Raw genomic sequence first — 18,023 nt, 5'->3', positions numbered from 1 at the left:
ACACTCTGTTCCCTTACTACATCTTCCCCTAAATACTCTCTCTCTCTCTCTCCGAGCCCCCAACCCGAAATGTGTTTTGCTCGCCACCTACTGGACATCTCAGGTATATCAGGGAGAAAAGGCAAAGAGTAGTCAGAGTGGATGGGGAATTAGCTCAAATGGTAGAGCGCTTGCTTAGCATGCAAGAGGTAGCGGGATCGATGCCCGCATTCTCCAGTGAGACTTTTAGTCGTTTCCTCACATCTAGCTCAAGACACAAGATCAGAAAGGAGGCGCTAATGTGCATTTGAGAGAACCCAGCAAGAGTCTCAGAGGCTGAGCAGCTCCAAAAAAGCACAAGCTTGCCCTCTCTGAGGATCGAACTCAGGACCTTCAGATTATGAGACTGACGCGCTACCTACTGCGCTAAGAAGGCACTGCCTCAGTCGTTCCCCAACTATCCTTGAAGGCAACAAATGGGGAGGCAGTGGGACACGAAGCGTCAAAAGGAACAGATGCGCAAACGAGCCGGGTAGGAGTCGAACCTACAATCTTCTGATCCGTAGTCAGACGCGTTATCCATTGCGCCACCGGCCCAGGCATTGTGCCCTCTGCAGAGAGTAGCGCAGAGGTTACCTGAGCACGGGCCTCTGGCCATTGTATATGATAGGCAGTGGCTGGCGCAGTCAGTGCGATACACAACCCTTTGTTTGGAGTTCTAGAGGCCGTGTTTTCAGCTTGCCTTCGATAGCTCAGCTGGTAGAGCGGAGGACTGTAGTGGTTACCTTAGCTATCCTTAGGTCGCTGGTTCAATTCCGGCTCGAAGGAGGTCAGGTGTGCTTTTGTGCTCTAAACCATCTCTGCTCAGGTTGAATGAAGCTGCCGGGAAAAGTTAGGGCTCTTAACCTAACCACACTCTGTTCCCTTACTACATCTTCCCCTAAATACTCTCTCTCTCTCCGAGCCCCCAACCCGAAATGTGTTTTGCTCGCCACCTACTGGACATCTCAGGTATATCAGGGAGAAAAGGCAAAGAGTAGTCAGAGTGGATGGGGAATTAGCTCAAATGGTAGAGCGCTTGCTTAGCATGCAAGAGGTAGCGGGATCGATGCCCGCATTCTCCAGTGAGACTTTTAGTCGTTTCCTCACATCTAGCTCAAGACACAAGATCAGAAAGGAGGCGCTAATGTGCATTTGAGAGAACCCAGCAAGAGTCTCAGAGGCTGAGCAGCTCCAAAAAAGCACAAGCTTGCCCTCTCTGAGGATCGAACTCAGGACCTTCAGATTATGAGACTGACGCGCTACCTACTGCGCTAAGAAGGCACTGCCTCAGTCGTTCCCCAACTATCCTTGAAGGCAACAAATGGGGAGGCAGTGGGACACGAAGCGTCAAAAGGAACAGATGCGCAAACGAGCCGGGTAGGAGTCGAACCTACAATCTTCTGATCCGTAGTCAGACGCGTTATCCATTGCGCCACCGGCCCAGGCATTGTGCCCTCTGCAGAGAGTAGCGCAGAGGTTACCTGAGCACGGGCCTCTGGCCATTGTATATGATAGGCAGTGGCTGGCGCAGTCAGTGCGATACACAACCCTTTGTTTGGAGTTCTAGAGGCCGTGTTTTCAGCTTGCCTTCGATAGCTCAGCTGGTAGAGCGGAGGACTGTAGTGGTTACCTTAGCTATCCTTAGGTCGCTGGTTCAATTCCGGCTCGAAGGAGGTCAGGCGTGCTTTTGTGCTCTAAACCATCTCTGCTCAGGTTGAATGAAGCTGCCGGGAAAAGTTAGGGCTCTTAACCTAACCACACTCTGTTCCCTTACTACATCTTCCCCTAAATACTCTCTCTCTCTCTCTCTCTCTCCCGAGCCCCCAACCCGAAATGTGTTTTGCTCGCCACCTACTGGACATCTCAGGTATATCAGGGAGAAAAGGCAAAGAGTAGTCAGAGTGGATGGGGAATTAGCTCAAATGGTAGAGCGCTTGCTTAGCATGCAAGAGGTAGCGGGATCGATGCCCGCATTCTCCAGTGAGACTTTTAGTCGTTTCCTCACATCTAGCTCAAGACACAAGATCAGAAAGGAGGCGCTAATGTGCATTTGAGAGAACCCAGCAAGAGTCTCAGAGGCTGAGCAGCTCCAAAAAAGCACAAGCTTGCCCTCTCTGAGGATCGAACTCAGGACCTTCAGATTATGAGACTGACGCGCTACCTACTGCGCTAAGAAGGCACTGCCTCAGTCGTTCCCCAACTATCCTTGAAGGCAACAAATGGGGAGGCAGTGGGACACGAAGCGTCAAAAGGAACAGATGCGCAAACGAGCCGGGTAGGAGTCGAACCTACAATCTTCTGATCCGTAGTCAGACGCGTTATCCATTGCGCCACCGGCCCAGGCATTGTGCCCTCTGCAGAGAGTAGCGCAGAGGTTACCTGAGCACGGGCCTCTGGCCATTGTATATGATAGGCAGTGGCTGGCGCAGTCAGTGCGATACACAACCCTTTGTTTGGAGTTCTAGAGGCCGTGTTTTCAGCTTGCCTTCGATAGCTCAGCTGGTAGAGCGGAGGACTGTAGTGGTTACCTTAGCTATCCTTAGGTCGCTGGTTCAATTCCGGCTCGAAGGAGGTCAGGCGTGCTTTTGTGCTCTAAACCATCTCTGCTCAGGTTGAATGAAGCTGCCGGGAAAAGTTAGGGCTCTTAACCTAACCACACTCTGTTCCCTTACTACATCTTCCCCTAAATACTCTCTCTCTCTCCGAGCCCCCAACCCGAAATGTGTTTTGCTCGCCACCTACTGGACATCTCAGGTATATCAGGGAGAAAAGGCAAAGAGTAGTCAGAGTGGATGGGGAATTAGCTCAAATGGTAGAGCGCTTGCTTAGCATGCAAGAGGTAGCGGGATCGATGCCCGCATTCTCCAGTGAGACTTTTAGTCGTTTCCTCACATCTAGCTCAAGACACAAGATCAGAAAGGAGGCGCTAATGTGCATTTGAGAGAACCCAGCAAGAGTCTCAGAGGCTGAGCAGCTCCAAAAAAGCACAAGCTTGCCCTCTCTGAGGATCGAACTCAGGACCTTCAGATTATGAGACTGACGCGCTACCTACTGCGCTAAGAAGGCACTGCCTCAGTCGTTCCCCAACTATCCTTGAAGGCAACAAATGGGGAGGCAGTGGGACACGAAGCGTCAAAAGGAACAGATGCGCAAACGAGCCGGGTAGGAGTCGAACCTACAATCTTCTGATCCGTAGTCAGACGCGTTATCCATTGCGCCACCGGCCCAGGCATTGTGCCCTCTGCAGAGAGTAGCGCAGAGGTTACCTGAGCACGGGCCTCTGGCCATTGTATATGATAGGCAGTGGCTGGCGCAGTCAGTGCGATACACAACCCTTTGTTTGGAGTTCTAGAGGCCGTGTTTTCAGCTTGCCTTCGATAGCTCAGCTGGTAGAGCGGAGGACTGTAGTGGTTACCTTAGCTATCCTTAGGTCGCTGGTTCAATTCCGGCTCGAAGGAGGTCAGGCGTGCTTTTGTGCTCTAAACCATCTCTGCTCAGGTTGAATGAAGCTGCCGGGAAAAGTTAGGGCTCTTAACCTAACCACACTCTGTTCCCTTACTACATCTTCCCCTAAATACTCTCTCTCTCTCTCTCTCTCTCCCGAGCCCCCAACCCGAAATGTGTTTTGCTCGCCACCTACTGGACATCTCAGGTATATCAGGGAGAAAAGGCAAAGAGTAGTCAGAGTGGATGGGGAATTAGCTCAAATGGTAGAGCGCTTGCTTAGCATGCAAGAGGTAGCGGGATCGATGCCCGCATTCTCCAGTGAGACTTTTAGTCGTTTCCTCACATCTAGCTCAAGACACAAGATCAGAAAGGAGGCGCTAATGTGCATTTGAGAGAACCCAGCAAGAGTCTCAGAGGCTGAGCAGCTCCAAAAAAGCACAAGCTTGCCCTCTCTGAGGATCGAACTCAGGACCTTCAGATTATGAGACTGACGCGCTACCTACTGCGCTAAGAAGGCACTGCCTCAGTCGTTCCCCAACTATCCTTGAAGGCAACAAATGGGGAGGCAGTGGGACACGAAGCGTCAAAAGGAACAGATGCGCAAACGAGCCGGGTAGGAGTCGAACCTACAATCTTCTGATCCGTAGTCAGACGCGTTATCCATTGCGCCACCGGCCCAGGCATTGTGCCCTCTGCAGAGAGTAGCGCAGAGGTTACCTGAGCACGGGCCTCTGGCCATTGTATATGATAGGCAGTGGCTGGCGCAGTCAGTGCGATACACAACCCTTTGTTTGGAGTTCTAGAGGCCGTGTTTTCAGCTTGCCTTCGATAGCTCAGCTGGTAGAGCGGAGGACTGTAGTGGTTACCTTAGCTATCCTTAGGTCGCTGGTTCAATTCCGGCTCGAAGGAGGTCAGGCGTGCTTTTGTGCTCTAAACCATCTCTGCTCAGGTTGAATGAAGCTGCCGGGAAAAGTTAGGGCTCTTAACCTAACCACACTCTGTTCCCTTACTACATCTTCCCCTAAATACTCTCTCTCTCTCTCTCTCTCTCCGAGCCCCCAACCCGAAATGTGTTTTGCTCGCCACCTACTGGACATCTCAGGTATATCAGGGAGAAAAGGCAAAGAGTAGTCAGAGTGGATGGGGAATTAGCTCAAATGGTAGAGCGCTTGCTTAGCATGCAAGAGGTAGCGGGATCGATGCCCGCATTCTCCAGTGAGACTTTTACTCGTTTCCTCACATCTAGCTCAAGACACAAGATCAGAAAGGAGGCGCTAATGTGCATTTGAGAGAACCCAGCAAGAGTCTCAGAGGCTGAGCAGCTCCAAAAAAGCACAAGCTTGCCCTCTCTGAGGATCGAACTCAGGACCTTCAGATTATGAGACTGACGCGCTACCTACTGCGCTAAGAAGGCACTGCCTCAGTCGTTCCCCAACTATCCTTGAAGGCAACAAATGGGGAGGCAGTGGGACACGAAGCGTCAAAAGGAACAGATGCGCAAACGAGCCGGGTAGGAGTCGAACCTACAATCTTCTGATCCGTAGTCAGACGCGTTATCCATTGCGCCACCGGCCCAGGCATTGTGCCCTCTGCAGAGAGTAGCGCAGAGGTTACCTGAGCACGGGCCTCTGGCCATTGTATATGATAGGCAGTGGCTGGCGCAGTCAGTGCGATACACAACCCTTTGTTTGGAGTTCTAGAGGCCGTGTTTTCAGCTTGCCTTCGATAGCTCAGCTGGTAGAGCGGAGGACTGTAGTGGTTACCTTAGCTATCCTTAGGTCGCTGGTTCAATTCCGGCTCGAAGGAGGTCAGGCGTGCTTTTGTGCTCTAAACCATCTCTGCTCAGGTTGAATGAAGCTGCCGGGAAAAGTTAGGGCTCTTAACCTAACCACACTCTGTTCCCTTACTACATCTTCCCCTAAATACTCTCTCTCTCTCTCTCTCTCTCTCCGAGCCCCCAACCCGAAATGTGTTTTGCTCGCCACCTACTGGACATCTCAGGTATATCAGGGAGAAAAGGCAAAGAGTAGTCAGAGTGGATGGGGAATTAGCTCAAATGGTAGAGCGCTTGCTTAGCATGCAAGAGGTAGCGGGATCGATGCCCGCATTCTCCAGTGAGACTTTTAGTCGTTTCCTCACATCTAGCTCAAGACACAAGATCAGAAAGGAGGCGCTAATGTGCATTTGAGAGAACCCAGCAAGAGTCTCAGAGGCTGAGCAGCTCCAAAAAAGCACAAGCTTGCCCTCTCTGAGGATCGAACTCAGGACCTTCAGATTATGAGACTGACGCGCTACCTACTGCGCTAAGAAGGCACTGCCTCAGTCGTTCCCCAACTATCCTTGAAGGCAACAAATGGGGAGGCAGTGGGACACGAAGCGTCAAAAGGAACAGATGCGCAAACGAGCCGGGTAGGAGTCGAACCTACAATCTTCTGATCCGTAGTCAGACGCGTTATCCATTGCGCCACCGGCCCAGGCATTGTGCCCTCTGCAGAGAGTAGCGCAGAGGTTACCTGAGCACGGGCCTCTGGCCATTGTATATGATAGGCAGTGGCTGGCGCAGTCAGTGCGATACACAACCCTTTGTTTGGAGTTCTAGAGGCCGTGTTTTCAGCTTGCCTTCGATAGCTCAGCTGGTAGAGCGGAGGACTGTAGTGGTTACCTTAGCTATCCTTAGGTCGCTGGTTCAATTCCGGCTCGAAGGAGGTCAGGCGTGCTTTTGTGCTCTAAACCATCTCTGCTCAGGTTGAATGAGGCTGCCGGGAAAAGTTAGGGCTCTTAACCTAACCACACTCTGTTCCCTTACTACATCTTCCCCTAAATACTCTCTCTCTCTCCGAGCCCCCAACCCGAAATGTGTTTTGCTCGCCACCTACTGGACATCTCAGGTATATCAGGGAGAAAAGGCAAAGAGTAGTCAGAGTGGATGGGGAATTAGCTCAAATGGTAGAGCGCTTGCTTAGCATGCAAGAGGTAGCGGGATCGATGCCCGCATTCTCCAGTGAGACTTTTAGTCGTTTCCTCACATCTAGCTCAAGACACAAGATCAGAAAGGAGGCGCTAATGTGCATTTGAGAGAACCCAGCAAGAGTCTCAGAGGCTGAGCAGCTCCAAAAAAGCACAAGCTTGCCCTCTCTGAGGATCGAACTCAGGACCTTCAGATTATGAGACTGACGCGCTACCTACTGCGCTAAGAAGGCACTGCCTCAGTCGTTCCCCAACTATCCTTGAAGGCAACAAATGGGGAGGCAGTGGGACACGAAGCGTCAAAAGGAACAGATGCGCAAACGAGCCGGGTAGGAGTCGAACCTACAATCTTCTGATCCGTAGTCAGACGCGTTATCCATTGCGCCACCGGCCCAGGCATTGTGCCCTCTGCAGAGAGTAGCGCAGAGGTTACCTGAGCACGGGCCTCTGGCCATTGTATATGATAGGCAGTGGCTGGCGCAGTCAGTGCGATACACAACCCTTTGTTTGGAGTTCTAGAGGCCGTGTTTTCAGCTTGCCTTCGATAGCTCAGCTGGTAGAGCGGAGGACTGTAGTGGTTACCTTAGCTATCCTTAGGTCGCTGGTTCAATTCCGGCTCGAAGGAGGTCAGGCGTGCTTTTGTGCTCTAAACCATCTCTGCTCAGGTTGAATGAAGCTGCCGGGAAAAGTTAGGGCTCTTAACCTAACCACACTCTGTTCCCTTACTACATCTTCCCCTAAATACTCTCTCTCTCTCTCTCTCTCTCCCGAGCCCCCAACCCGAAATGTGTTTTGCTCGCCACCTACTGGACATCTCAGGTATATCAGGGAGAAAAGGCAAAGAGTAGTCAGAGTGGATGGGGAATTAGCTCAAATGGTAGAGCGCTTGCTTAGCATGCAAGAGGTAGCGGGATCGATGCCCGCATTCTCCAGTGAGACTTTTAGTCGTTTCCTCACATCTAGCTCAAGACACAAGATCAGAAAGGAGGCGCTAATGTGCATTTGAGAGAACCCAGCAAGAGTCTCAGAGGCTGAGCAGCTCCAAAAAAGCACAAGCTTGCCCTCTCTGAGGATCGAACTCAGGACCTTCAGATTATGAGACTGACGCGCTACCTACTGCGCTAAGAAGGCACTGCCTCAGTCGTTCCCCAACTATCCTTGAAGGCAACAAATGGGGAGGCAGTGGGACACGAAGCGTCAAAAGGAACAGATGCGCAAACGAGCCGGGTAGGAGTCGAACCTACAATCTTCTGATCCGTAGTCAGACGCGTTATCCATTGCGCCACCGGCCCAGGCATTGTGCCCTCTGCAGAGAGTAGCGCAGAGGTTACCTGAGCACGGGCCTCTGGCCATTGTATATGATAGGCAGTGGCTGGCGCAGTCAGTGCGATACACAACCCTTTGTTTGGAGTTCTAGAGGCCGTGTTTTCAGCTTGCCTTCGATAGCTCAGCTGGTAGAGCGGAGGACTGTAGTGGTTACCTTAGCTATCCTTAGGTCGCTGGTTCAATTCCGGCTCGAAGGAGGTCAGGCGTGCTTTTGTGCTCTAAACCATCTCTGCTCAGGTTGAATGAAGCTGCCGGGAAAAGTTAGGGCTCTTAACCTAACCACACTCTGTTCCCTTACTACATCTTCCCCTAAATACTCTCTCTCTCTCTCTCTCTCTCCCGAGCCCCCAACCCGAAATGTGTTTTGCTCGCCACCTACTGGACATCTCAGGTATATCAGGGAGAAAAGGCAAAGAGTAGTCAGAGTGGATGGGGAATTAGCTCAAATGGTAGAGCGCTTGCTTAGCATGCAAGAGGTAGCGGGATCGATGCCCGCATTCTCCAGTGAGACTTTTAGTCGTTTCCTCACATCTAGCTCAAGACACAAGATCAGAAAGGAGGCGCTAATGTGCATTTGAGAGAACCCAGCAAGAGTCTCAGAGGCTGAGCAGCTCCAAAAAAGCACAAGCTTGCCCTCTCTGAGGATCGAACTCAGGACCTTCAGATTATGAGACTGACGCGCTACCTACTGCGCTAAGAAGGCACTGCCTCAGTCGTTCCCCAACTATCCTTGAAGGCAACAAATGGGGAGGCAGTGGGACACGAAGCGTCAAAAGGAACAGATGCGCAAACGAGCCGGGTAGGAGTCGAACCTACAATCTTCTGATCCGTAGTCAGACGCGTTATCCATTGCGCCACCGGCCCAGGCATTGTGCCCTCTGCAGAGAGTAGCGCAGAGGTTACCTGAGCACGGGCCTCTGGCCATTGTATATGATAGGCAGTGGCTGGCGCAGTCAGTGCGATACACAACCCTTTGTTTGGAGTTCTAGAGGCCGTGTTTTCAGCTTGCCTTCGATAGCTCAGCTGGTAGAGCGGAGGACTGTAGTGGTTACCTTAGCTATCCTTAGGTCGCTGGTTCAATTCCGGCTCGAAGGAGGTCAGGCGTGCTTTTGTGCTCTAAACCATCTCTGCTCAGGTTGAATGAGGCTGCCGGGAAAAGTTAGGGCTCTTAACCTAACCACACTCTGTTCCCTTACTACATCTTCCCCTAAATACTCTCTCTCTCTCCGAGCCCCCAACCCGAAATGTGTTTTGCTCGCCACCTACTGGACATCTCAGGTATATCAGGGAGAAAAGGCAAAGAGTAGTCAGAGTGGATGGGGAATTAGCTCAAATGGTAGAGCGCTTGCTTAGCATGCAAGAGGTAGCGGGATCGATGCCCGCATTCTCCAGTGAGACTTTTAGTCGTTTCCTCACATCTAGCTCAAGACACAAGATCAGAAAGGAGGCGCTAATGTGCATTTGAGAGAACCCAGCAAGAGTCTCAGAGGCTGAGCAGCTCCAAAAAAGCACAAGCTTGCCCTCTCTGAGGATCGAACTCAGGACCTTCAGATTATGAGACTGACGCGCTACCTACTGCGCTAAGAAGGCACTGCCTCAGTCGTTCCCCAACTATCCTTGAAGGCAACAAATGGGGAGGCAGTGGGACACGAAGCGTCAAAAGGAACAGATGCGCAAACGAGCCGGGTAGGAGTCGAACCTACAATCTTCTGATCCGTAGTCAGACGCGTTATCCATTGCGCCACCGGCCCAGGCATTGTGCCCTCTGCAGAGAGTAGCGCAGAGGTTACCTGAGCACGGGCCTCTGGCCATTGTATATGATAGGCAGTGGCTGGCGCAGTCAGTGCGATACACAACCCTTTGTTTGGAGTTCTAGAGGCCGTGTTTTCAGCTTGCCTTCGATAGCTCAGCTGGTAGAGCGGAGGACTGTAGTGGTTACCTTAGCTATCCTTAGGTCGCTGGTTCAATTCCGGCTCGAAGGAGGTCAGGCGTGCTTTTGTGCTCTAAACCATCTCTGCTCAGGTTGAATGAAGCTGCCGGGAAAAGTTAGGGCTCTTAACCTAACCACACTCTGTTCCCTTACTACATCTTCCCCTAAATACTCTCTCTCTCTCTCTCTCTCTCCCGAGCCCCCAACCCGAAATGTGTTTTGCTCGCCACCTACTGGACATCTCAGGTATATCAGGGAGAAAAGGCAAAGAGTAGTCAGAGTGGATGGGGAATTAGCTCAAATGGTAGAGCGCTTGCTTAGCATGCAAGAGGTAGCGGGATCGATGCCCGCATTCTCCAGTGAGACTTTTAGTCGTTTCCTCACATCTAGCTCAAGACACAAGATCAGAAAGGAGGCGCTAATGTGCATTTGAGAGAACCCAGCAAGAGTCTCAGAGGCTGAGCAGCTCCAAAAAAGCACAAGCTTGCCCTCTCTGAGGATCGAACTCAGGACCTTCAGATTATGAGACTGACGCGCTACCTACTGCGCTAAGAAGGCACTGCCGCAGTCGTTCCCCAACTATCCTTGAAGGCAACAAATGGGGAGGCAGTGGGACACGAAGCGTCAAAAGGAACAGATGCGCAAACGAGCCGGGTAGGAGTCGAACCTACAATCTTCTGATCCGTAGTCAGACGCGTTATCCATTGCGCCACCGGCCCAGGCATTGTGCCCTCTGCAGAGAGTAGCGCAGAGGTTACCTGAGCACGGGCCTCTGGCCATTGTATATGATAGGCAGTGGCTGGCGCAGTCAGTGCGATACACAACCCTTTGTTTGGAGTTCTAGAGGCCGTGTTTTCAGCTTGCCTTCGATAGCTCAGCTGGTAGAGCGGAGGACTGTAGTGGTTACCTTAGCTATCCTTAGGTCGCTGGTTCAATTCCGGCTCGAAGGAGGTCAGGCGTGCTTTTGTGCTCTAAACCATCTCTGCTCAGGTTGAATGAAGCTGCCGGGAAAAGTTAGGGCTCTTAACCTAACCACACTCTGTTCCCTTACTACATCTTCCCCTAAATACTCTCTCTCTCTCTCCGAGCCCCCAACCCGAAATGTGTTTTGCTCGCCACCTACTGGACATCTCAGGTATATCAGGGAGAAAAGGCAAAGAGTAGTCAGAGTGGATGGGGAATTAGCTCAAATGGTAGAGCGCTTGCTTAGCATGCAAGAGGTAGCGGGATCGATGCCCGCATTCTCCAGTGAGACTTTTAGTCGTTTCCTCACATCTAGCTCAAGACACAAGATCAGAAAGGAGGCGCTAATGTGCATTTGAGAGAACCCAGCAAGAGTCTCAGAGGCTGAGCAGCTCCAAAAAAGCACAAGCTTGCCCTCTCTGAGGATCGAACTCAGGACCTTCAGATTATGAGACTGACGCGCTACCTACTGCGCTAAGAAGGCACTGCCTCAGTCGTTCCCCAACTATCCTTGAAGGCAACAAATGGGGAGGCAGTGGGACACGAAGCGTCAAAAGGAACAGATGCGCAAACGAGCCGGGTAGGAGTCGAACCTACAATCTTCTGATCCGTAGTCAGACGCGTTATCCATTGCGCCACCGGCCCAGGCATTGTGCCCTCTGCAGAGAGTAGCGCAGAGGTTACCTGAGCACGGGCCTCTGGCCATTGTATATGATAGGCAGTGGCTGGCGCAGTCAGTGCGATACACAACCCTTTGTTTGGAGTTCTAGAGGCCGTGTTTTCAGCTTGCCTTCGATAGCTCAGCTGGTAGAGCGGAGGACTGTAGTGGTTACCTTAGCTATCCTTAGGTCGCTGGTTCAATTCCGGCTCGAAGGAGGTCAGGCGTGCTTTTGTGCTCTAAACCATCTCTGCTCAGGTTGAATGAAGCTGCCGGGAAAAGTTAGGGCTCTTAACCTAACCACACTCTGTTCCCTTACTACATCTTCCCCTAAATACTCTCTCTCTCTCTCTCCCGAGCCCCCAACCCGAAATGTGTTTTGCTCGCCACCTACTGGACATCTCAGGTATATCAGGGAGAAAAGGCAAAGAGTAGTCAGAGTGGATGGGGAATTAGCTCAAATGGTAGAGCGCTTGCTTAGCATGCAAGAGGTAGCGGGATCGATGCCCGCATTCTCCAGTGAGACTTTTAGTCGTTTCCTCACATCTAGCTCAAGACACAAGATCAGAAAGGAGGCGCTAATGTGCATTTGAGAGAACCCAGCAAGAGTCTCAGAGGCTGAGCAGCTCCAAAAAAGCACAAGCTTGCCCTCTCTGAGGATCGAACTCAGGACCTTCAGATTATGAGACTGACGCGCTACCTACTGCGCTAAGAAGGCACTGCCTCAGTCGTTCCCCAACTATCCTTGAAGGCAACAAATGGGGAGGCAGTGGGACACGAAGCGTCAAAAGGAACAGATGCGCAAACGAGCCGGGTAGGAGTCGAACCTACAATCTTCTGATCCGTAGTCAGACGCGTTATCCATTGCGCCACCGGCCCAGGCATTGTGCCCTCTGCAGAGAGTAGCGCAGAGGTTACCTGAGCACGGGCCTCTGGCCATTGTATATGATAGGCAGTGGCTGGCGCAGTCAGTGCGATACACAACCCTTTGTTTGGAGTTCTAGAGGCCGTGTTTTCAGCTTGCCTTCGATAGCTCAGCTGGTAGAGCGGAGGACTGTAGTGGTTACCTTAGCTATCCTTAGGTCGCTGGTTCAATTCCGGCTCGAAGGAGGTCAGGCGTGCTTTTGTGCTCTAAACCATCTCTGCTCAGGTTGAATGAAGCTGCCGGGAAAAGTTAGGGCTCTTAACCTAACCACACTCTGTTCCCTTACTACATCTTCCCCTAAATACTCTCTCTCTCTCTCTCTCCGAGCCCCCAACCCGAAATGTGTTTTGCTCGCCACCTACTGGACATCTCAGGTATATCAGGGAGAAAAGGCAAAGAGTAGTCAGAGTGGATGGGGAATTAGCTCAAATGGTAGAGCGCTTGCTTAGCATGCAAGAGGTAGCGGGATCGATGCCCGCATTCTCCAGTGAGACTTTTAGTCGTTTCCTCACATCTAGCTCAAGACACAAGATCAGAAAGGAGGCGCTAATGTGCATTTGAGAGAACCCAGCAAGAGTCTCAGAGGCTGAGCAGCTCCAAAAAAGCACAAGCTTGCCCTCTCTGAGGATCGAACTCAGGACCTTCAGATTATGAGACTGACGCGCTACCTACTGCGCTAAGAAGGCACTGCCTCAGTCGTTCCCCAACTATCCTTGAAGGCAACAAATGGGGAGGCAGTGGGACACGAAGCGTCAAAAGGAACAGATGCGCAAACGAGCCGGGTAGGAGTCGAACCTACAATCTTCTGATCCGTAGTCAGACGCGTTATCCATTGCGCCACCGGCCCAGGCATTGTGCCCTCTGCAGAGAGTAGCGCAGAGGTTACCTGAGCACGGGCCTCTGGCCATTGTATATGATAGGCAGTGGCTGGCGCAGTCAGTGCGATACACAACCCTTTGTTTGGAGTTCTAGAGGCCGTGTTTTCAGCTTGCCTTCGATAGCTCAGCTGGTAGAGCGGAGGACTGTAGTGGTTACCTTAGCTATCCTTAGGTCGCTGGTTCAATTCCGGCTCGAAGGAGGTCAGGCGTGCTTTTGTGCTCTAAACCATCTCTGCTCAGGTTGAATGAAGCTGCCGGGAAAAGTTAGGGCTCTTAACCTAACCACACTCTGTTCCCTTACTACATCTTCCCCTAAATACTCTCTCTCTCTCTCTCTCTCCGAGCCCCCAACCCGAAATGTGTTTTGCTCGCCACCTACTGGACATCTCAGGTATATCAGGGAGAAAAGGCAAAGAGTAGTCAGAGTGGATGGGGAATTAGCTCAAATGGTAGAGCGCTTGCTTAGCATGCAAGAGGTAGCGGGATCGATGCCCGCATTCTCCAGTGAGACTTTTAGTCGTTTCCTCACATCTAGCTCAAGACACAAGATCAGAAAGGAGGCGCTAATGTGCATTTGAGAGAACCCAGCAAGAGTCTCAGAGGCTGAGCAGCTCCAAAAAAGCACAAGCTTGCCCTCTCTGAGGATCGAACTCAGGACCTTCAGATTATGAGACTGACGCGCTACCTACTGCGCTAAGAAGGCACTGCCTCAGTCGTTCCCCAACTATCCTTGAAGGCAACAAATGGGGAGGCAGTGGGACACGAAGCGTCAAAAGGAACAGATGCGCAAACGAGCCGGGTAGGAGTCGAACCTACAATCTTCTGATCCGTAGTCAGACGCGTTATCCATTGCGCCACCGGCCCAGGCATTGTGCCCTCTGCAGAGAGTAGCGCAGAGGTTACCTGAGCACGGGCCTCTGGCCATTGTATATGATAGGCAGTGGCTGGCGCAGTCAGTGCGATACACAACCCTTTGTTTGGAGTTCTAGAGGCCGTGTTTTCAGCTTGCCTTCGATAGCTCAGCTGGTAGAGCGGAGGACTGTAGTGGTTACCTTAGCTATCCTTAGGTCGCTGGTTCAATTCCGGCTCGAAGGAGGTCAGGAGTGCTTTTGTGCTCTAAACCATCTCTGCTCAGGTTGAATGAAGCTGCCGGGAAAAGTTAGGGCTCTTAACCTAACCACACTCTGTTCCCTTACTACATCTTCCCCTAAATACTCTCTCTCTCTCTCTCCGAGCCCCCAACCCGAAATGTGTTTTGCTCGCCACCTACTGGACATCTCAGGTATATCAGGGAGAAAAGGCAAAGAGTAGTCAGAGTGGATGGGGAATTAGCTCAAATGGTAGAGCGCTTGCTTAGCATGCAAGAGGTAGCGGGATCGATGCCCGCATTCTCCAGTGAGACTTTTAGTCGTTTCCTCACATCTAGCTCAAGACACAAGATCAGAAAGGAGGCGCTAATGTGCATTTGAGAGAACCCAGCAAGAGTCTCAGAGGCTGAGCAGCTCCAAAAAAGCACAAGCTTGCCCTCTCTGAGGATCGAACTCAGGACCTTCAGATTATGAGACTGACGCGCTACCTACTGCGCTAAGAAGGCACTGCCTCAGTCGTTCCCCAACTATCCTTGAAGGCAACAAATGGGAGGCAGTGGGACACGAAGCGTCAAAAGGAACAGATGCGCAAACGAGCCGGGTAGGAGTCGAACCTACAATCTTCTGATCCGTAGTCAGACGCGTTATCCATTGCGCCACCGGCCCAGGCATTGTGCCCTCTGCAGAGAGTAGCGCAGAGGTTACCTGAGCACGGGCCTCTGGCCATTGTATATGATAGGCAGTGGCTGGCGCAGTCAGTGCGATACACAACCCTTTGTTTGGAGTTCTAGAGGCCGTGTTTTCAGCTTGCCTTCGATAGCTCAGCTGGTAGAGCGGAGGACTGTAGTGGTTACCTTAGCTATCCTTAGGTCGCTGGTTCAATTCCGGCTCGAAGGAGGTCAGGCGTGCTTTTGTGCTCTAAACCATCTCTGCTCAGGTTGAATGAAGCTGCCGGGAAAAGTTAGGGCTCTTAACCTAACCACACTCTGTTCCCTTACTACATCTTCCCCTAAATACTCTCTCTCTCTCTCTCTCTCTCCGAGCCCCCAACCCGAAATGTGTTTTGCTCGCCACCTACTGGACATCTCAGGTATATCAGGGAGAAAAGGCAAAGAGTAGTCAGAGTGGATGGGGAATTAGCTCAAATGGTAGAGCGCTTGCTTAGCATGCAAGAGGTAGCGGGATCGATGCCCGCATTCTCCAGTGAGACTTTTAGTCGTTTCCTCACATCTAGCTCAAGACACAAGATCAGAAAGGAGGCGCTAATGTGCATTTGAGAGAACCCAGCAAGAGTCTCAGAGGCTGAGCAGCTCCAAAAAAAGCACAAGCTTGCCCTCTCTGAGGATCGAACTCAGGACCTTCAGATTATGAGACTGACGCGCTACCTACTGCGCTAAGAAGGCACTGCCTCAGTCGTTCCCCAACTATCCTTGAAGGCAACAAATGGGGAGGCAGTGGGACACGAAGCGTCAAAAGGAACAGATGCGCAAACGAGCCGGGTAGGAGTCGAACCTACAATCTTCTGATCCGTAGTCAGACGCGTTATCCATTGCGCCACCGGCCCAGGCATTGTGCCCTCTGCAGAGAGTAGCGCAGAGGTTACCTGAGCACGGGCCTCTGGCCATTGTATATGATAGGCAGTGGCTGGCGCAGTCAGTGCGATACACAACCCTTTGTTTGGAGTTCTAGAGGCCGTGTTTTCAGCTTGCCTTCGATAGCTCAGCTGGTAGAGCGGAGGACTGTAGTGGTTACCTTAGCTATCCTTAGGTCGCTGGTTCAATTCCGGCTCGAAGGAGGTCAGGCGTGCTTTTGTGCTCTAAACCATCTCTGCTCAGGTTGAATGAAGCTGCCGGGAAAAGTTAGGGCTCTTAACCTAACCACACTCTGTTCCCTTACTACATCTTCCCCTAAATACTCTCTCTCTCTCTCCGAGCCCCCAACCCGAAATGTGTTTTGCTCGCCACCTACTGGACATCTCAGGTATATCAGGGAGAAAAGGCAAAGAGTAGTCAGAGTGGATGGGGAATTAGCTCAAATGGTAGAGCGCTTGCTTAGCATGCAAGAGGTAGCGGGATCGATGCCCGCATTCTCCAGTGAGACTTTTAGTCGTTTCCTCACATCTAGCTCAAGACACAAGATCAGAAAGGAGGCGCTAATGTGCATTTGAGAGAACCCAGCAAGAGTCTCAGAGGCTGAGCAGCTCCAAAAAAGCACAAGCTTGCCCTCTCTGAGGATCGAACTCAGGACCTTCAGATTATGAGACTGACGCGCTACCTACTGCGCTAAGAAGGCACTGCCTCAGTCGTTCCCCAACTATCCTTGAAGGCAACAAATGGGGAGGCAGTGGGACACGAAGCGTCAAAAGGAACAGATGCGCAAACGAGCCGGGTAGGAGTCGAACCTACAATCTTCTGATCCGTAGTCAGACGCGTTATCCATTGCGCCACCGGCCCAGGCATTGTGCCCTCTGCAGAGAGTAGCGCAGAGGTTACCTGAGCACGGGCCTCTGGCCATTGTATATGATAGGCAGTGGCTGGCGCAGTCAGTGCGATACACAACCCTTTGTTTGGAGTTCTAGAGGCCGTGTTTTCAGCTTGCCTTCGATAGCTCAGCTGGTAGAGCGGAGGACTGTAGTGGTTACCTTAGCTATCCTTAGGTCGCTGGTTCAATTCCGGCTCGAAGGAGGTCAGGCGTGCTTTTGTGCTCTAAACCATCTCTGCTCAGGTTGAATGAAGCTGCCGGGAAAAGTTAGGGCTCTTAACCTAACCACACTCTGTTCCCTTACTACATCTTCCCCTAAATACTCTCTCTCTCTCTCTCCGAGCCCCAACCCGAAATGTGTTTTGCTCGCCACCTACTGGACATCTCAGGTATATCAGGGAGAAAAGGCAAAGAGTAGTCAGAGTGGATGGGGAATTAGCTCAAATGGTAGAGCGCTTGCTTAGCATGCAAGAGGTAGCGGGATCGATGCCCGCATTCTCCAGTGAGACTTTTAGTCGTTTCCTCACATCTAGCTCAAGACACAAGATCAGAAAGGAGGCGCTAATGTGCATTTGAGAGAACCCAGCAAGAGTCTCAGAGGCTGAGCAGCTCCAAAAAAGCACAAGCTTGCCCTCTCTGAGGATCGAACTCAGGACCTTCAGATTATGAGACTGACGCGCTACCTACTGCGCTAAGAAGGCACTGCCTCAGTCGTTCCCCAACTATCCTTGAAGGCAACAAATGGGGAGGCAGTGGGACACGAAGCGTCAAAAGGAACAGATGCGCAAACGAGCCGGGTAGGAGTCGAACCTACAATCTTCTGATCCGTAGTCAGACGCGTTATCCATTGCGCCACCGGCCCAGGCATTGTGCCCTCTGCAGAGAGTAGCGCAGAGGTTACCTGAGCACGGGCCTCTGGCCATTGTATATGATAGGCAGTGGCTGGCGCAGTCAGTGCGATACACAACCCTTTGTTTGGAGTTCTAGAGGCCGTGTTTTCAGCTTGCCTTCGATAGCTCAGCTGGTAGAGCGGAGGACTGTAGTGGTTACCTTAGCTATCCTTAGGTCGCTGGTTCAATTCCGGCTCGAAGGAGGTCAGGCGTGCTTTTGTGCTCTAAACCATCTCTGCTCAGGTTGAATGAAGCTGCCGGGAAAAGTTAGGGCTCTTAACCTAACCACACTCTGTTCCCTTACTACATCTTCCCCTAAATACTCTCTCTCTCTCTCTCTCCGAGCCCCCAACCCGAAATGTGTTTTGCTCGCCACCTACTGGACATCTCAGGTATATCAGGGAGAAAAGGCAAAGAGTAGTCAGAGTGGATGGGGAATTAGCTCAAAT

The 18,023-nt window shown here is 51.7% G+C and overlaps 80 non-coding genes across 80 annotated transcripts; 40 read left to right on the top strand and 40 right to left on the bottom strand.

Moving 5' to 3' along the window:
- The first annotated feature begins 143 nt into the window (after positions 1 to 143).
- On the top strand, positions 144 to 216 carry trnaa-agc (transfer RNA alanine (anticodon AGC)). Its single transcript has one exon. It is a non-coding gene; the product is annotated as a tRNA-Ala (tRNA).
- Positions 217 to 342: 126 nt separating this feature from the next.
- Positions 343 to 415, bottom strand: trnam-cau (transfer RNA methionine (anticodon CAU)). Its single transcript has one exon. It is a non-coding gene; the product is annotated as a tRNA-Met (tRNA).
- Positions 416 to 503: 88 nt separating this feature from the next.
- Positions 504 to 576, bottom strand: trnar-acg (transfer RNA arginine (anticodon ACG)). The gene has a single exon. It is a non-coding gene; the product is annotated as a tRNA-Arg (tRNA).
- Positions 577 to 720: 144 nt separating this feature from the next.
- Positions 721 to 807, top strand: trnay-gua (transfer RNA tyrosine (anticodon GUA)). The gene is given in 2 exon segments: positions 721 to 757; positions 772 to 807. It is a non-coding gene; the product is annotated as a tRNA-Tyr (tRNA).
- A 223-nt stretch (positions 808 to 1,030) lies between these two features.
- Positions 1,031 to 1,103, top strand: trnaa-agc (transfer RNA alanine (anticodon AGC)). Its single transcript has one exon. It is a non-coding gene; the product is annotated as a tRNA-Ala (tRNA).
- Positions 1,104 to 1,229: 126 nt separating this feature from the next.
- On the bottom strand, positions 1,230 to 1,302 carry trnam-cau (transfer RNA methionine (anticodon CAU)). The gene has a single exon. It is a non-coding gene; the product is annotated as a tRNA-Met (tRNA).
- An 88-nt stretch (positions 1,303 to 1,390) lies between these two features.
- Positions 1,391 to 1,463, bottom strand: trnar-acg (transfer RNA arginine (anticodon ACG)). Its single transcript has one exon. It is a non-coding gene; the product is annotated as a tRNA-Arg (tRNA).
- Positions 1,464 to 1,607: 144 nt separating this feature from the next.
- Positions 1,608 to 1,694, top strand: trnay-gua (transfer RNA tyrosine (anticodon GUA)). Its single transcript is given in 2 exon segments — positions 1,608 to 1,644; positions 1,659 to 1,694. It is a non-coding gene; the product is annotated as a tRNA-Tyr (tRNA).
- A 234-nt stretch (positions 1,695 to 1,928) lies between these two features.
- On the top strand, positions 1,929 to 2,001 carry trnaa-agc (transfer RNA alanine (anticodon AGC)). Its single transcript has one exon. It is a non-coding gene; the product is annotated as a tRNA-Ala (tRNA).
- Positions 2,002 to 2,127: 126 nt separating this feature from the next.
- On the bottom strand, positions 2,128 to 2,200 carry trnam-cau (transfer RNA methionine (anticodon CAU)). Its single transcript has one exon. It is a non-coding gene; the product is annotated as a tRNA-Met (tRNA).
- An 88-nt stretch (positions 2,201 to 2,288) lies between these two features.
- Positions 2,289 to 2,361, bottom strand: trnar-acg (transfer RNA arginine (anticodon ACG)). Its single transcript has one exon. It is a non-coding gene; the product is annotated as a tRNA-Arg (tRNA).
- Positions 2,362 to 2,505: 144 nt separating this feature from the next.
- On the top strand, positions 2,506 to 2,592 carry trnay-gua (transfer RNA tyrosine (anticodon GUA)). Its single transcript is given in 2 exon segments — positions 2,506 to 2,542; positions 2,557 to 2,592. It is a non-coding gene; the product is annotated as a tRNA-Tyr (tRNA).
- Positions 2,593 to 2,815: 223 nt separating this feature from the next.
- Positions 2,816 to 2,888, top strand: trnaa-agc (transfer RNA alanine (anticodon AGC)). Its single transcript has one exon. It is a non-coding gene; the product is annotated as a tRNA-Ala (tRNA).
- Positions 2,889 to 3,014: 126 nt separating this feature from the next.
- Positions 3,015 to 3,087, bottom strand: trnam-cau (transfer RNA methionine (anticodon CAU)). Its single transcript has one exon. It is a non-coding gene; the product is annotated as a tRNA-Met (tRNA).
- Positions 3,088 to 3,175: 88 nt separating this feature from the next.
- Positions 3,176 to 3,248, bottom strand: trnar-acg (transfer RNA arginine (anticodon ACG)). The gene has a single exon. It is a non-coding gene; the product is annotated as a tRNA-Arg (tRNA).
- A 144-nt stretch (positions 3,249 to 3,392) lies between these two features.
- trnay-gua (transfer RNA tyrosine (anticodon GUA)) lies at positions 3,393 to 3,479 on the top strand. Its single transcript is given in 2 exon segments — positions 3,393 to 3,429; positions 3,444 to 3,479. It is a non-coding gene; the product is annotated as a tRNA-Tyr (tRNA).
- A 234-nt stretch (positions 3,480 to 3,713) lies between these two features.
- trnaa-agc (transfer RNA alanine (anticodon AGC)) lies at positions 3,714 to 3,786 on the top strand. Its single transcript has one exon. It is a non-coding gene; the product is annotated as a tRNA-Ala (tRNA).
- A 126-nt stretch (positions 3,787 to 3,912) lies between these two features.
- trnam-cau (transfer RNA methionine (anticodon CAU)) lies at positions 3,913 to 3,985 on the bottom strand. Its single transcript has one exon. It is a non-coding gene; the product is annotated as a tRNA-Met (tRNA).
- Positions 3,986 to 4,073: 88 nt separating this feature from the next.
- Positions 4,074 to 4,146, bottom strand: trnar-acg (transfer RNA arginine (anticodon ACG)). The gene has a single exon. It is a non-coding gene; the product is annotated as a tRNA-Arg (tRNA).
- A 144-nt stretch (positions 4,147 to 4,290) lies between these two features.
- On the top strand, positions 4,291 to 4,377 carry trnay-gua (transfer RNA tyrosine (anticodon GUA)). Its single transcript is given in 2 exon segments — positions 4,291 to 4,327; positions 4,342 to 4,377. It is a non-coding gene; the product is annotated as a tRNA-Tyr (tRNA).
- Positions 4,378 to 4,610: 233 nt separating this feature from the next.
- On the top strand, positions 4,611 to 4,683 carry trnaa-agc (transfer RNA alanine (anticodon AGC)). The gene has a single exon. It is a non-coding gene; the product is annotated as a tRNA-Ala (tRNA).
- A 126-nt stretch (positions 4,684 to 4,809) lies between these two features.
- Positions 4,810 to 4,882, bottom strand: trnam-cau (transfer RNA methionine (anticodon CAU)). Its single transcript has one exon. It is a non-coding gene; the product is annotated as a tRNA-Met (tRNA).
- Positions 4,883 to 4,970: 88 nt separating this feature from the next.
- On the bottom strand, positions 4,971 to 5,043 carry trnar-acg (transfer RNA arginine (anticodon ACG)). Its single transcript has one exon. It is a non-coding gene; the product is annotated as a tRNA-Arg (tRNA).
- Positions 5,044 to 5,187: 144 nt separating this feature from the next.
- On the top strand, positions 5,188 to 5,274 carry trnay-gua (transfer RNA tyrosine (anticodon GUA)). The gene is given in 2 exon segments: positions 5,188 to 5,224; positions 5,239 to 5,274. It is a non-coding gene; the product is annotated as a tRNA-Tyr (tRNA).
- Positions 5,275 to 5,509: 235 nt separating this feature from the next.
- trnaa-agc (transfer RNA alanine (anticodon AGC)) lies at positions 5,510 to 5,582 on the top strand. The gene has a single exon. It is a non-coding gene; the product is annotated as a tRNA-Ala (tRNA).
- Positions 5,583 to 5,708: 126 nt separating this feature from the next.
- trnam-cau (transfer RNA methionine (anticodon CAU)) lies at positions 5,709 to 5,781 on the bottom strand. Its single transcript has one exon. It is a non-coding gene; the product is annotated as a tRNA-Met (tRNA).
- An 88-nt stretch (positions 5,782 to 5,869) lies between these two features.
- On the bottom strand, positions 5,870 to 5,942 carry trnar-acg (transfer RNA arginine (anticodon ACG)). The gene has a single exon. It is a non-coding gene; the product is annotated as a tRNA-Arg (tRNA).
- A 144-nt stretch (positions 5,943 to 6,086) lies between these two features.
- On the top strand, positions 6,087 to 6,173 carry trnay-gua (transfer RNA tyrosine (anticodon GUA)). The gene is given in 2 exon segments: positions 6,087 to 6,123; positions 6,138 to 6,173. It is a non-coding gene; the product is annotated as a tRNA-Tyr (tRNA).
- A 223-nt stretch (positions 6,174 to 6,396) lies between these two features.
- trnaa-agc (transfer RNA alanine (anticodon AGC)) lies at positions 6,397 to 6,469 on the top strand. The gene has a single exon. It is a non-coding gene; the product is annotated as a tRNA-Ala (tRNA).
- A 126-nt stretch (positions 6,470 to 6,595) lies between these two features.
- On the bottom strand, positions 6,596 to 6,668 carry trnam-cau (transfer RNA methionine (anticodon CAU)). Its single transcript has one exon. It is a non-coding gene; the product is annotated as a tRNA-Met (tRNA).
- Positions 6,669 to 6,756: 88 nt separating this feature from the next.
- Positions 6,757 to 6,829, bottom strand: trnar-acg (transfer RNA arginine (anticodon ACG)). Its single transcript has one exon. It is a non-coding gene; the product is annotated as a tRNA-Arg (tRNA).
- A 144-nt stretch (positions 6,830 to 6,973) lies between these two features.
- Positions 6,974 to 7,060, top strand: trnay-gua (transfer RNA tyrosine (anticodon GUA)). Its single transcript is given in 2 exon segments — positions 6,974 to 7,010; positions 7,025 to 7,060. It is a non-coding gene; the product is annotated as a tRNA-Tyr (tRNA).
- A 234-nt stretch (positions 7,061 to 7,294) lies between these two features.
- On the top strand, positions 7,295 to 7,367 carry trnaa-agc (transfer RNA alanine (anticodon AGC)). Its single transcript has one exon. It is a non-coding gene; the product is annotated as a tRNA-Ala (tRNA).
- Positions 7,368 to 7,493: 126 nt separating this feature from the next.
- Positions 7,494 to 7,566, bottom strand: trnam-cau (transfer RNA methionine (anticodon CAU)). Its single transcript has one exon. It is a non-coding gene; the product is annotated as a tRNA-Met (tRNA).
- An 88-nt stretch (positions 7,567 to 7,654) lies between these two features.
- Positions 7,655 to 7,727, bottom strand: trnar-acg (transfer RNA arginine (anticodon ACG)). Its single transcript has one exon. It is a non-coding gene; the product is annotated as a tRNA-Arg (tRNA).
- A 144-nt stretch (positions 7,728 to 7,871) lies between these two features.
- On the top strand, positions 7,872 to 7,958 carry trnay-gua (transfer RNA tyrosine (anticodon GUA)). The gene is given in 2 exon segments: positions 7,872 to 7,908; positions 7,923 to 7,958. It is a non-coding gene; the product is annotated as a tRNA-Tyr (tRNA).
- Positions 7,959 to 8,192: 234 nt separating this feature from the next.
- trnaa-agc (transfer RNA alanine (anticodon AGC)) lies at positions 8,193 to 8,265 on the top strand. Its single transcript has one exon. It is a non-coding gene; the product is annotated as a tRNA-Ala (tRNA).
- A 126-nt stretch (positions 8,266 to 8,391) lies between these two features.
- trnam-cau (transfer RNA methionine (anticodon CAU)) lies at positions 8,392 to 8,464 on the bottom strand. Its single transcript has one exon. It is a non-coding gene; the product is annotated as a tRNA-Met (tRNA).
- Positions 8,465 to 8,552: 88 nt separating this feature from the next.
- On the bottom strand, positions 8,553 to 8,625 carry trnar-acg (transfer RNA arginine (anticodon ACG)). Its single transcript has one exon. It is a non-coding gene; the product is annotated as a tRNA-Arg (tRNA).
- Positions 8,626 to 8,769: 144 nt separating this feature from the next.
- Positions 8,770 to 8,856, top strand: trnay-gua (transfer RNA tyrosine (anticodon GUA)). The gene is given in 2 exon segments: positions 8,770 to 8,806; positions 8,821 to 8,856. It is a non-coding gene; the product is annotated as a tRNA-Tyr (tRNA).
- Positions 8,857 to 9,079: 223 nt separating this feature from the next.
- On the top strand, positions 9,080 to 9,152 carry trnaa-agc (transfer RNA alanine (anticodon AGC)). The gene has a single exon. It is a non-coding gene; the product is annotated as a tRNA-Ala (tRNA).
- Positions 9,153 to 9,278: 126 nt separating this feature from the next.
- On the bottom strand, positions 9,279 to 9,351 carry trnam-cau (transfer RNA methionine (anticodon CAU)). The gene has a single exon. It is a non-coding gene; the product is annotated as a tRNA-Met (tRNA).
- Positions 9,352 to 9,439: 88 nt separating this feature from the next.
- trnar-acg (transfer RNA arginine (anticodon ACG)) lies at positions 9,440 to 9,512 on the bottom strand. The gene has a single exon. It is a non-coding gene; the product is annotated as a tRNA-Arg (tRNA).
- Positions 9,513 to 9,656: 144 nt separating this feature from the next.
- Positions 9,657 to 9,743, top strand: trnay-gua (transfer RNA tyrosine (anticodon GUA)). Its single transcript is given in 2 exon segments — positions 9,657 to 9,693; positions 9,708 to 9,743. It is a non-coding gene; the product is annotated as a tRNA-Tyr (tRNA).
- Positions 9,744 to 9,977: 234 nt separating this feature from the next.
- Positions 9,978 to 10,050, top strand: trnaa-agc (transfer RNA alanine (anticodon AGC)). Its single transcript has one exon. It is a non-coding gene; the product is annotated as a tRNA-Ala (tRNA).
- A 126-nt stretch (positions 10,051 to 10,176) lies between these two features.
- trnam-cau (transfer RNA methionine (anticodon CAU)) lies at positions 10,177 to 10,249 on the bottom strand. The gene has a single exon. It is a non-coding gene; the product is annotated as a tRNA-Met (tRNA).
- Positions 10,250 to 10,337: 88 nt separating this feature from the next.
- trnar-acg (transfer RNA arginine (anticodon ACG)) lies at positions 10,338 to 10,410 on the bottom strand. The gene has a single exon. It is a non-coding gene; the product is annotated as a tRNA-Arg (tRNA).
- Positions 10,411 to 10,554: 144 nt separating this feature from the next.
- trnay-gua (transfer RNA tyrosine (anticodon GUA)) lies at positions 10,555 to 10,641 on the top strand. The gene is given in 2 exon segments: positions 10,555 to 10,591; positions 10,606 to 10,641. It is a non-coding gene; the product is annotated as a tRNA-Tyr (tRNA).
- Positions 10,642 to 10,866: 225 nt separating this feature from the next.
- trnaa-agc (transfer RNA alanine (anticodon AGC)) lies at positions 10,867 to 10,939 on the top strand. Its single transcript has one exon. It is a non-coding gene; the product is annotated as a tRNA-Ala (tRNA).
- Positions 10,940 to 11,065: 126 nt separating this feature from the next.
- Positions 11,066 to 11,138, bottom strand: trnam-cau (transfer RNA methionine (anticodon CAU)). Its single transcript has one exon. It is a non-coding gene; the product is annotated as a tRNA-Met (tRNA).
- Positions 11,139 to 11,226: 88 nt separating this feature from the next.
- trnar-acg (transfer RNA arginine (anticodon ACG)) lies at positions 11,227 to 11,299 on the bottom strand. Its single transcript has one exon. It is a non-coding gene; the product is annotated as a tRNA-Arg (tRNA).
- A 144-nt stretch (positions 11,300 to 11,443) lies between these two features.
- trnay-gua (transfer RNA tyrosine (anticodon GUA)) lies at positions 11,444 to 11,530 on the top strand. Its single transcript is given in 2 exon segments — positions 11,444 to 11,480; positions 11,495 to 11,530. It is a non-coding gene; the product is annotated as a tRNA-Tyr (tRNA).
- A 228-nt stretch (positions 11,531 to 11,758) lies between these two features.
- On the top strand, positions 11,759 to 11,831 carry trnaa-agc (transfer RNA alanine (anticodon AGC)). Its single transcript has one exon. It is a non-coding gene; the product is annotated as a tRNA-Ala (tRNA).
- Positions 11,832 to 11,957: 126 nt separating this feature from the next.
- Positions 11,958 to 12,030, bottom strand: trnam-cau (transfer RNA methionine (anticodon CAU)). The gene has a single exon. It is a non-coding gene; the product is annotated as a tRNA-Met (tRNA).
- An 88-nt stretch (positions 12,031 to 12,118) lies between these two features.
- trnar-acg (transfer RNA arginine (anticodon ACG)) lies at positions 12,119 to 12,191 on the bottom strand. Its single transcript has one exon. It is a non-coding gene; the product is annotated as a tRNA-Arg (tRNA).
- Positions 12,192 to 12,335: 144 nt separating this feature from the next.
- trnay-gua (transfer RNA tyrosine (anticodon GUA)) lies at positions 12,336 to 12,422 on the top strand. The gene is given in 2 exon segments: positions 12,336 to 12,372; positions 12,387 to 12,422. It is a non-coding gene; the product is annotated as a tRNA-Tyr (tRNA).
- A 229-nt stretch (positions 12,423 to 12,651) lies between these two features.
- On the top strand, positions 12,652 to 12,724 carry trnaa-agc (transfer RNA alanine (anticodon AGC)). Its single transcript has one exon. It is a non-coding gene; the product is annotated as a tRNA-Ala (tRNA).
- A 126-nt stretch (positions 12,725 to 12,850) lies between these two features.
- On the bottom strand, positions 12,851 to 12,923 carry trnam-cau (transfer RNA methionine (anticodon CAU)). The gene has a single exon. It is a non-coding gene; the product is annotated as a tRNA-Met (tRNA).
- Positions 12,924 to 13,011: 88 nt separating this feature from the next.
- On the bottom strand, positions 13,012 to 13,084 carry trnar-acg (transfer RNA arginine (anticodon ACG)). Its single transcript has one exon. It is a non-coding gene; the product is annotated as a tRNA-Arg (tRNA).
- A 144-nt stretch (positions 13,085 to 13,228) lies between these two features.
- On the top strand, positions 13,229 to 13,315 carry trnay-gua (transfer RNA tyrosine (anticodon GUA)). Its single transcript is given in 2 exon segments — positions 13,229 to 13,265; positions 13,280 to 13,315. It is a non-coding gene; the product is annotated as a tRNA-Tyr (tRNA).
- A 231-nt stretch (positions 13,316 to 13,546) lies between these two features.
- Positions 13,547 to 13,619, top strand: trnaa-agc (transfer RNA alanine (anticodon AGC)). Its single transcript has one exon. It is a non-coding gene; the product is annotated as a tRNA-Ala (tRNA).
- Positions 13,620 to 13,745: 126 nt separating this feature from the next.
- On the bottom strand, positions 13,746 to 13,818 carry trnam-cau (transfer RNA methionine (anticodon CAU)). The gene has a single exon. It is a non-coding gene; the product is annotated as a tRNA-Met (tRNA).
- An 88-nt stretch (positions 13,819 to 13,906) lies between these two features.
- On the bottom strand, positions 13,907 to 13,979 carry trnar-acg (transfer RNA arginine (anticodon ACG)). The gene has a single exon. It is a non-coding gene; the product is annotated as a tRNA-Arg (tRNA).
- A 144-nt stretch (positions 13,980 to 14,123) lies between these two features.
- On the top strand, positions 14,124 to 14,210 carry trnay-gua (transfer RNA tyrosine (anticodon GUA)). Its single transcript is given in 2 exon segments — positions 14,124 to 14,160; positions 14,175 to 14,210. It is a non-coding gene; the product is annotated as a tRNA-Tyr (tRNA).
- Positions 14,211 to 14,437: 227 nt separating this feature from the next.
- On the top strand, positions 14,438 to 14,510 carry trnaa-agc (transfer RNA alanine (anticodon AGC)). The gene has a single exon. It is a non-coding gene; the product is annotated as a tRNA-Ala (tRNA).
- A 126-nt stretch (positions 14,511 to 14,636) lies between these two features.
- trnam-cau (transfer RNA methionine (anticodon CAU)) lies at positions 14,637 to 14,709 on the bottom strand. The gene has a single exon. It is a non-coding gene; the product is annotated as a tRNA-Met (tRNA).
- Positions 14,710 to 14,796: 87 nt separating this feature from the next.
- On the bottom strand, positions 14,797 to 14,869 carry trnar-acg (transfer RNA arginine (anticodon ACG)). Its single transcript has one exon. It is a non-coding gene; the product is annotated as a tRNA-Arg (tRNA).
- Positions 14,870 to 15,013: 144 nt separating this feature from the next.
- trnay-gua (transfer RNA tyrosine (anticodon GUA)) lies at positions 15,014 to 15,100 on the top strand. Its single transcript is given in 2 exon segments — positions 15,014 to 15,050; positions 15,065 to 15,100. It is a non-coding gene; the product is annotated as a tRNA-Tyr (tRNA).
- A 233-nt stretch (positions 15,101 to 15,333) lies between these two features.
- trnaa-agc (transfer RNA alanine (anticodon AGC)) lies at positions 15,334 to 15,406 on the top strand. Its single transcript has one exon. It is a non-coding gene; the product is annotated as a tRNA-Ala (tRNA).
- Positions 15,407 to 15,533: 127 nt separating this feature from the next.
- trnam-cau (transfer RNA methionine (anticodon CAU)) lies at positions 15,534 to 15,606 on the bottom strand. Its single transcript has one exon. It is a non-coding gene; the product is annotated as a tRNA-Met (tRNA).
- Positions 15,607 to 15,694: 88 nt separating this feature from the next.
- On the bottom strand, positions 15,695 to 15,767 carry trnar-acg (transfer RNA arginine (anticodon ACG)). Its single transcript has one exon. It is a non-coding gene; the product is annotated as a tRNA-Arg (tRNA).
- A 144-nt stretch (positions 15,768 to 15,911) lies between these two features.
- trnay-gua (transfer RNA tyrosine (anticodon GUA)) lies at positions 15,912 to 15,998 on the top strand. The gene is given in 2 exon segments: positions 15,912 to 15,948; positions 15,963 to 15,998. It is a non-coding gene; the product is annotated as a tRNA-Tyr (tRNA).
- A 225-nt stretch (positions 15,999 to 16,223) lies between these two features.
- Positions 16,224 to 16,296, top strand: trnaa-agc (transfer RNA alanine (anticodon AGC)). The gene has a single exon. It is a non-coding gene; the product is annotated as a tRNA-Ala (tRNA).
- A 126-nt stretch (positions 16,297 to 16,422) lies between these two features.
- On the bottom strand, positions 16,423 to 16,495 carry trnam-cau (transfer RNA methionine (anticodon CAU)). The gene has a single exon. It is a non-coding gene; the product is annotated as a tRNA-Met (tRNA).
- Positions 16,496 to 16,583: 88 nt separating this feature from the next.
- Positions 16,584 to 16,656, bottom strand: trnar-acg (transfer RNA arginine (anticodon ACG)). The gene has a single exon. It is a non-coding gene; the product is annotated as a tRNA-Arg (tRNA).
- Positions 16,657 to 16,800: 144 nt separating this feature from the next.
- Positions 16,801 to 16,887, top strand: trnay-gua (transfer RNA tyrosine (anticodon GUA)). Its single transcript is given in 2 exon segments — positions 16,801 to 16,837; positions 16,852 to 16,887. It is a non-coding gene; the product is annotated as a tRNA-Tyr (tRNA).
- A 226-nt stretch (positions 16,888 to 17,113) lies between these two features.
- Positions 17,114 to 17,186, top strand: trnaa-agc (transfer RNA alanine (anticodon AGC)). The gene has a single exon. It is a non-coding gene; the product is annotated as a tRNA-Ala (tRNA).
- A 126-nt stretch (positions 17,187 to 17,312) lies between these two features.
- On the bottom strand, positions 17,313 to 17,385 carry trnam-cau (transfer RNA methionine (anticodon CAU)). The gene has a single exon. It is a non-coding gene; the product is annotated as a tRNA-Met (tRNA).
- An 88-nt stretch (positions 17,386 to 17,473) lies between these two features.
- On the bottom strand, positions 17,474 to 17,546 carry trnar-acg (transfer RNA arginine (anticodon ACG)). Its single transcript has one exon. It is a non-coding gene; the product is annotated as a tRNA-Arg (tRNA).
- A 144-nt stretch (positions 17,547 to 17,690) lies between these two features.
- Positions 17,691 to 17,777, top strand: trnay-gua (transfer RNA tyrosine (anticodon GUA)). The gene is given in 2 exon segments: positions 17,691 to 17,727; positions 17,742 to 17,777. It is a non-coding gene; the product is annotated as a tRNA-Tyr (tRNA).
- The last annotated feature ends 246 nt before the right edge of the window (positions 17,778 to 18,023 follow it).

Source organism: Erpetoichthys calabaricus, chromosome 6, assembly GCF_900747795.2.
Source record: "Erpetoichthys calabaricus chromosome 6, fErpCal1.3, whole genome shotgun sequence".
Lineage (NCBI taxonomy): Eukaryota > Metazoa > Chordata > Cladistia > Polypteriformes > Polypteridae > Erpetoichthys > Erpetoichthys calabaricus.
This window is presented reverse-complemented; position numbering and strand designations above follow the sequence as displayed.